Source organism: Brassica oleracea, unplaced genomic scaffold, assembly GCF_000695525.1.
Source record: "Brassica oleracea var. oleracea cultivar TO1000 unplaced genomic scaffold, BOL UnpScaffold01169, whole genome shotgun sequence".
NCBI classification, from domain to species: Eukaryota; Viridiplantae; Streptophyta; class Magnoliopsida; order Brassicales; family Brassicaceae; genus Brassica; species Brassica oleracea.
This window is the reverse complement of record NW_013617725.1, coordinates 7,182-16,401: the sequence shown is the minus strand read 5'-3', so window position 1 is coordinate 16,401 and position 9,220 is coordinate 7,182. Positions and strand designations below refer to the sequence as shown.

General features: G+C 36.8%; 1 pseudogene; it reads left to right on the top strand.

Annotated features, from left to right (window-relative positions):
- The first annotated feature begins 4,634 nt into the window (after positions 1-4,634).
- LOC106321000 lies at positions 4,635-6,307 on the top strand (annotated as a pseudogene).
- Positions 6,308-9,220: the final 2,913 nt, after the last annotated feature.

Genomic DNA, 9,220 nt, shown 5'->3' with positions numbered 1-9,220 from the left:
GGTCGTTGGTTAAGAAATCGTAAGTTGGGCTCCGAGTCATGTCTTAGGTCCCTTTGGGCCGTTTTCCGACTCGAAGCGTTTATTACGGCTTTTTTCTATAAAGAACGAACTTTCCTCGGTTTTCACGATAAAGTTTGACCGATAACTTAGAATGGCGCGGGATCGCGAAATGGGTTCGCTATGGTCTTCGGGAGACAGCATCGAAGGGTAGACGAGAACGCATGGACTAATGTTGTATCGACGTTCCAGAAGAGCTCGGTCGCTACGTAACGACCGAGCTCCTGCTCGAGCTTGGTCGCTACGTAGCGACCGAGCCTTGGTTCGGGCTCGGTCGCTACGTAGCGACCAAGCTCGAGCAGGAGCTCGGTCGCTACGTAGCGACCGGGCTCCTGCTCGAGCCCGGTCGCTACGTAGCGACCGAGCCTTGGCTCGGGCTCGGTCACTACGTAGTGACCGAGCTTTGGCTCGAACTCGGCCGCTACGTAGCGACCGAGCCTTGGCTCAGGCTCGGTCAGAGCAGGAGCCCGGTCGCTACGTAGCGACCGAGCCTTGGCTCGGGCTCGGTCACTACGTAGTGACCGAGCTTTGGCTCGAACTCGGCCGCTACGTAGCGACCGAGCGGAACGTGTGTTCTGTTGCTGCGTAGCGATCCTTTTCGACCTCTTGTTCGATGACTCGCGTTTCTTCCGCAAAGCTTTTCGTAAAGAAGAGTCTATTACGAAAAAGTATTTGTCGAAGAAGGTTTCTACGTGTTTTTCTTCTTCGGGGATTTGGACGTTAACTTCGTCGTAACCGTTTTCGATCCCAACATAGTTCTATCATTCATAGACTACCAATAGCTGTTCTCAACCGTTGACGCGTACCACATGATCGGTTGATTTAACCTCGTTTTTCCGGATGCAGGAAATCGCGGGTGCGGGTGCGGGTCGAGATTATTTTGAGCGGGGCGGGTCAGCCGAATTTGAATCGCGGGTACCCGCCAACCCGCAAATTAAAAAAAAAAACATTTTTGAAAAAAAAACATTTTTTCGTAAAATATATAAAAAACAATAAATATTTGTATAATTTTAATTATAAATATATTTTTTAATAGTATTTTTTAAAAATAACTATTATATAAATATAAAATAATTATTTTTAATTAAAATAATTATTATATAATTAGAAAATAATCATTTTTAATTAAAATAACTATTTTTAATATAATTAATATTACCCGCGGGTTTGACGGGTTACCCGCGGGTTTTGGCAGGGCGGGTGCGGATATAAAAGTTTTTGTTTGCGGGTTATGCGGGTCGAGTTTTTGAATCGAAAAAATGATTCGATCCGCGGCGGGGCGGGGCGGGTCGGGGCGGGTTGACCCGGGAACCCAGCACTATATGCTGGCGCTACCGTTGTCTTTTTTTATTGATAAAGGATAACCTGTATTTTCATTTCCAATTAGTGATTTGCCAAACGATTCTTAGTTAAAATCTAAACTAATTATATTCTTATTTTGATAAGCATTCAATTTAATATCTCTGATAATTCTCATACAGTAGTTAAATAACTTAGTAGCGATATTATCGGTTGAATGCTAAAATATCTCTTATATATTAATTGAAAAACATTAAAACATTGTTTTGTAGCCACGTGTCAATATGAGAATGAAATTCAGAATTCTTAGAGAAATATGTTGGCTCATCTTAACTTATATTATACTTTTTATTAAACTAACTATTAAATTGATAAATAAAGTACAGAAGAATATTTTCGCACTTTCCTTAAATAAAATCTACGGAATTGGCTAATATGATTAACGTATATATGATAATGAATGATTATGAATAATAAATATTTGATAATAATTTTTGTATCTTAGCTCTTTTTTGTTTAATTTTATATTATTAAAAGATATTAAACAACCACATTAATCATATAATAAAAATAATAATTTTTTCTTATATGTTATATTTTGAATTTTTAAAATGACTATAAATGACTAAAAACATTAAATGTCTCACACTAAAATGTTGTGATCAATGGTTTAACTTTTTTTTGGTAATAACAAGATACAAATGATCATAAATCGTATAAATATGAAGTCTCATTTACTGGACATTCATATTATGTATTAATATAGTTTAAAATTAAACTATATAACATAGAAAAATACTTAAATATGATACTTTCTAAATTTGTATTGAAAAAATATTAAAACCTTAATATTTTAATTTGAAATTTGCATTCAAAAAATCGCACATTAGAAATTTTGTGTTTATCATATTAGTATGAATTCTCAATAATAAATATTTATATTAAAATATACTATATATCTAGGTCCATGTCATTGAAATTTAGTTATGTACCATATAAAATAAATAAATGATTATTTTAATTTATTTACTAAAAAATATCATAAATAAACAAGATGTATTGTTTTGATTTATGTCTTTACTCTAATTTAATTATATATCTAATACGTAAATGAATACAAATAAATAATAATAGATACAAATTAGTTTTATATATAACATTCATCCCGCGCAATTGCGCGGATCTTAAGCTAGTGCAAATGTTATTACAAATTCATTCAAGGATAAATTATGTTGGTTTGAACAAAATCTATACTATTAAAACTCTGAAGTATATTTTGTACTTAGCCCCTGACTTTTCCAAAATAATTACCATTTCATACCAATGACTTAAACCATCCTTTTTATATTAATTGAAAAACATTACAACATTTTTTTGTAGTCACGTGTCACCATGAGAATGAAATTCAGAATTATTAGAAAAATAGATTAGTCCATCTTAACATATATTATATTTTTTTATTAAATTTACTAACAAATTGATAAATAGTATACAAAAGAATATTTTCGCACTTTCCTTAAATAAAAGCTACGGAATTACTTAATATGATTAACATATATTTGACAATTAATGGTCATGAATAATAAATATTTGATTACAATTTTTATATCTTACCTCTTTTTGTTTAATTTTATATTATTAAGAGATATTAAACAATCACATTAAGCATATAATTAAAAAAATTAGATTTTTTTTATACGTTATATTTTGAATTTTTAAAACGACTATAAATTACAAAAAATGTTAAATGTCTCACACTAAAATTTTGTGATCAATGATTTAAATTTTTTTGTAATAAAAAGATACAAATAATCATAAAATTGTATGAATATGAAGTCTTATTTAATAGACATTCATATTATATCTTAATATAGTTTAAAATTAAACTATATAACATATAAAAATACATAAATATGTTAATTTCTAAATTTGTATTGAAACTATTGAAATCTTAATATTTTAATTTTGAAATTTGCATTGAAAAAATTGCACATTATAAATTTTGTGTTTATCATATCAGTATGAATTCTCAATAATAAATATTTATATTGAAATATACTAAATATTCTATATATATATCTATGTCCATGTCACTAAAATTTAGTTATATACCATATAAAATAAATAAAATGATTGTTTTGATTTATTTACCAAAAAATAATCGTAAATAAACGGAAGGTATTGTTTTGATTTATGTGGTTACTCTAATTTAATTATATACATGATATGTAAATGAACAAAAATAAATAATAATATATAAAATTATTTTTATATATAACATTCATCTTAAACATGTAAAAGTAGATAATATTCGTATTAGATAATCCTCATAAGACAGTATGCCAAAGTCTTTGCCACGATAGTATCTATATGTGACTGATATGATAATGGGTACTCTTATGCCTGTGTAATTGTTTTTTTTTGGGTCTCATTAATCTTGTTCATATATAAGATCGTATTTGGGTTATTCGTTACCCAAGGAAGCGTGAAAACCTAAAGATCTGGTAGATGTGTATTTTTTTGGCGGTTCAACCAAGGAGCTTACGAGCGTCTTCCTGTTCTTCACTGGTAATATTGGCGAAGCTTGTAAGCTTTGACAACCAATAAGCCTCAACCATGATCTTCTTAGCTTCTTTCTTTATTATCAACCTCTAAGCTCCTAAAATATGTTCAAAAAAAAAAAAACCTCTAAGCTCCTAAGACCATCTTTATCGCCGGGTCCTGGTGGATTTTTTAGAGCGTGGACTCCGCAAAAAAGTTAAGAATCAATTACAAAACATATGAAATAAAGATCGATTTTAGAGTGTTTCTTGCACTGTTTACGGGCCCCACTGACACGTGACAACCCGCGATTGGTTAGTTTTTGAATTTTTTTTTTATTTCAGACTAAAAAAAAAAGAAAAAAAAACAAAAAAAGGTTTTTAAGAAACCGGTAGCGATAATCATGCTCTAAGGCCATGATTATCGGAGTTTGTTAATGGGGTTTCTTTACCAAAATTAGTGTGTGGGCCCCACTAAAATTATAAAACCGGTGACAGAAGGCGTGAGATAAGAATCTATTGTGATGGGTTTTTTGCACTGTTCGCGGACTCCACCGATACGTGGCGGCCCGCGATTGGTGCACTCTTAATTTTTTTTTTTTAATTTATAATCAGACAAAAAAAAAATATTAAGAAACCATAAGGATTATAAGGTTAATGATGCTGTAGGCTTCTTTATTTATTCTCAAGCTATTATGAGATCTCGAGTTATACTGAGATATTTTGTGATATATTTAGGTTGCAACAAGAGAGTCAAGCGTAAAGTTCCATTTACTGACAGAGACAGAGGATTTACAGGAAACTAATTATCATGAAAGCCTTCATTTTAACCTTCCTTATATTTTTAATCAACTATATATATGTTGATGTGTCCTGAATCTGGTCTGTGACTTGTAGCATTAGACAACATGTGGATCTCGACCAAATAGTAAAGAATCATTTTTATATGAACTACAGTATTCTGTTTTGTCACTTGTATTGGGCGTAAATCTGCATATATTCTTATATATTTCTTGTGTTCTTTTAACCTTTATTATATGCAGAAATTGCCTCCAATCCAATATAATAACATATCTCCTTGCATGTGATTGTTGCCAAATTTTTTTTTTTTTTTTGAGAACTATATAATAAATTTTAAGAGAATAATGTTGCCAATATGGTACCACGTTAAATCTCTGTTTCATTTATTTTGTCATCTGGTTTCCGCAATCCTTGCATCCATTGCAACAATATCAATTATTTATTTTTCCAGTTTATTGTTTCTACACGGGCGGACTGTTGTCGCAGAGAATTTGCCAGATGATCACTCTTAACAGAACCTTGAGAAGTTATTTGGAGTTGTTGGAAAGTAAAAAGGCTTTAAATCTCTACTTCACACTTTCATTTAACATGGATTTTTTTCTAAACATATTCACAAACAACAAGTATGGATTTGTTTCAGCGTTAAAGCCATTCGAATTTGTCATCGTCCAGAATTAAACTCTTCTCGTCCAAAAAGAGATTTCTTGATGAGCAACAAAGTAAGTACTAAGTTCTGTTTCTAATCATTTCCTCCGTTCTTGAGTTTTTCATGGACTTAAAGAGCTTAACATTCTTGGTGTTTTAATCCAAAGATTCACGCACTTAATGAGTATGGTAAAACTAATGCCGCGGATAAAGCTGTGAGTGAATATTTTCTTTCACACGTTCATCTTTAATCCAAAACTATATATATATATATATATATATTATTTTTTTTGGGGTCAAATCCAAAACTTTATATATTAGTTTCTAAATATACCAAATGTGATCCATACCAGCAGGAGAAGCTGAACGATGAAAGAAATTGGAGGAAAGGACTTCGTGTGAGGCTCCTTCTTAGATGCTCCGTAAGTCAATAACACTCATATATTTATCAATGAGCACTCAAAAACCTTCTGCTGTTAATTTGCGTTATATTGTCTTTTACAGCCCAAATCAGTCCTCAAGAACAAAAGAAACTTTGATGGCATCCTCATTGATGATGAAACTCGTTATGAATCTAGAGAAGACTCCCCACGTCTCCATTTAACCGAGCAGCAGCAGGTGAATCTCCATACAACTTTAAGGAAACACCATTTCCTGGTCTGCACCTGCACGTTAGGGTGATGACAACAATCTTGGAGGACTCTGGGGAAAAGGGAGAGGAAAAGGACAAGGACGATGTCCAAGAAGCTATGCGGTATGAGAGGAGGACGTAACTCCGGGATCGTGCTTGAACTCAGCCTCACTCCAATGTCACCGAGCCTTAGCCTACACGACTTTTTGTTTCCAAAGACAGCAACAAAGGGACCAAGAATGCCTGAGGAGCCAGAGGCTTCACCATGAGACGTGGCAACTGGCAAACCTTCAAGCTCACTCTCACCTACCAATCTCTAATTCTACAACTATAGAATTAACCAAACAATAAATGTGACTTGGTTTTGTAAGATGTGTTCACAGTATTTAGTATTGAGGACACTAATCTCGTGTCCACACACTCCGCAGCAAAACAGTCTCGCAGAACGTAAACATCGTAGCATCACAGAGCTTGGGCTCACGCTTATGTTCCAAAGTCAGGTTCCGCAATGTTTGTGGGTGGAAGCCTTCTTCACTGCAAACTACCTTACAAACTTGCTTCCTTCCTCTGTTCTTCAAGATCACAAGAGCCCGTATGAAGTCTTGATGCAACAATCTCCTACCTACACTGCTCTGCGAGTCTTCGGCTGCAAGTGCTTTCCTCATCTCAAGCCCTATGCAGCAAATAAACTTGATCCAAGGTCACTTCCATGTGTCTTCCTTGGTTACAATGACAAATACAAAGGTTACCGATGCTATCACCCTCCAACGAAGAGAGTTTATATTTCTCGTCATGTTCTGTTTGCGGAACAAGCCTTTCCTTACGCTGATATTTACAGTCAGTATCGTGGTGATCCTTCGACCTCTTTGATGTCGGCTTGGCGCTGTGGCTCTCCTTCTGAGGCTGTGTCTCCTCCTGCGGAGCCTTTCACTCCTCCTGAGATACCAACGCCAATACATCATAGTGAGGCCCCTGTGGAGGTTGATACTCCAGAGATCCCTGTGGAGGTTGATCCTCCCGCTCCAGAAGCCACATCAGAAGAGAGTGGTTCCAGCTCTGAGGGTTTGATTTTCTCTGAAGACGACTTCCCTCCTCTTTCCTCTACGATCATCACTCCTCCTTCCTCTGCTCCTGTCACAGTTGTTTCTGCACCAGTTTCAGTTGCGTCTACACCAGCTGTCGCTGCTCCTGGTCACTCAATGACTACAAGGGCGAAAGATGGCATAAGAAAACCGAATCTCAAATATGCTTTGGTCAATGTCAAAACGAGCTATCAAGTTCCACGAACTACAAAGACAGCTCTTCAAGACAAGGGATAGAACAACGCTATGGGGACAAAGATGGAGAACCATCATATCTCACACACGTGGGATCTTGTGCCTCCTCCACCTGATGTTCAACCTCTGAACTGTGTCTGGGTTCACAAAGTTAAGTTCTGTGCAGATGGCTCTCTCGACAAGCTCAAATCCCGGTTGGTGGCTCGTGGAAATGAACAGGAAGAAGGCATTGATTACCTTGAAACCTTCAGCCCTGTGGTGCGTGTAGCTACCATTCGAACTGTCCTTCATGTCGCCACAGTGAACAAATGGTCCATCAAACAGTTGGATGTACAGCATGCCTTCCTCCATGGTGATTTAAAAGAGAGTGTCTACATGAGGCAACCACCTGGATTTGAAGACTCTGCTCGTCCTCATTACGTATGCAAGCTAAGGAAAGCTATCTACGGGTTGAAACAGGCTCCGCGTGCGTGGTTTGACAAGTTCAGTTCCTTTTTGTTAGAATTTGGCTTCAAATGCACCACACGTGATCTGTCTCTCTTTGTCTACTTAAATGGCTCAGACACAATGTACCTCCTCCTCTATGTCGATGACATGCTCCTCACTGGCAGCAACAATCAGCTGGTTCAACATCTTCTAACCAAGCTCAATGAAGTCTTTAGGATGAAAGATATGGGGTCTCTGCAACACTTTCTCGGTCTACAGGCTCATTTTCATGACAATGGAGTGTTCTTATGCCAAGAGAAGTATGCTACCGATCTGTTGATAGCTGCGGGGATGAAAGACTGCAGTCCAATCGCGACTCCTCTGCCTCTTCGTCCAGACAAAGTACTTTACGTTCTCTGATCCCTCGTACTTTTGCAGCTTGGCCGGGAAGCTTCAGTACATGACTCTCACTAGACCTGACCTGCAGTATGCAGTCAATTTTGTTTGTCAAAAGATGCATGCTCCCACCAAAGCCGACTTCACCAATCTCAAGCGTATTCTTCGTTATCTTAAGGGCACTCTACATCTCGGTATCAACCTTACTGGCAGTACAGACTTCACGCTTCGAGCTTATAGTGATAGTGATTGGGCGGGCTGCAAAGATACCAGACGGTCCACATGCGGTTTTTGCACCTTCCTCGGTCGCAATATCATCTCTTGGTCAGCAAAGCGACATCCAACAGTCTCTCGCTCCTCTACTGAAGCGGACTATCGCACCATGTTGTATGCTACTGATGAACTCAAGTGGATCACTCTTCTGTTGGGAGAAATGGGTCTCTCTCAACCCGTCACACCTGAACTCTACTGGGACAACCTCTCAGCATGTTACCTCACGGTGAATCCAGCCTTACACAACAGAACTAACAGCTTCGACACTGACTTTCATTATGTCAGAGAACGAGTGGCTTTCGGTGCCTTGACGGTGAAACAAGTTCATGCTTCCGCTCAGCTTGCAGACATCTTTACCAAACCTTTGCCTCAACGACCTTACTCTGATCTTCGTTTCAAACTTGGCGTTGAATGTCCTCCCACGTAAAGTTTGAGGGGGTGTATTGAGGATACCAAACCCAAACACCAAAATGAGGCCTTGGTCACAACGGCCCAAGACATGAAGAAGTGTCAAGACAAATCAAGTATTCTGTCGTAGACACCAAATTTAGGGTTTTGGCGTCTCTGTATATAAGCCTTTGGCTTCTCCTTGTAAACGTCAAGTTGAAAGATAATGAAAAGCTTCTTCTTCAAAGACAATCTTTGTCTCTTAATCACACACAGAAGCAAAGGCATGACTAGATGAGGAAGGTATAGTATATGAACTACGGAGGCATGGTTAAGTTTTAGAGGGTTTTCTCTTTTTTTTTTTTGTCAAACTACTACTTGCATTAAAATAAAAGGGGTTTAGTTCAGTCTACAACAGCCAAATGACCCAGGCTTGATCTTGCCAAAGAATCAGCCTGCGATTTTTCTAAGCGAGGAATACAAGTAAA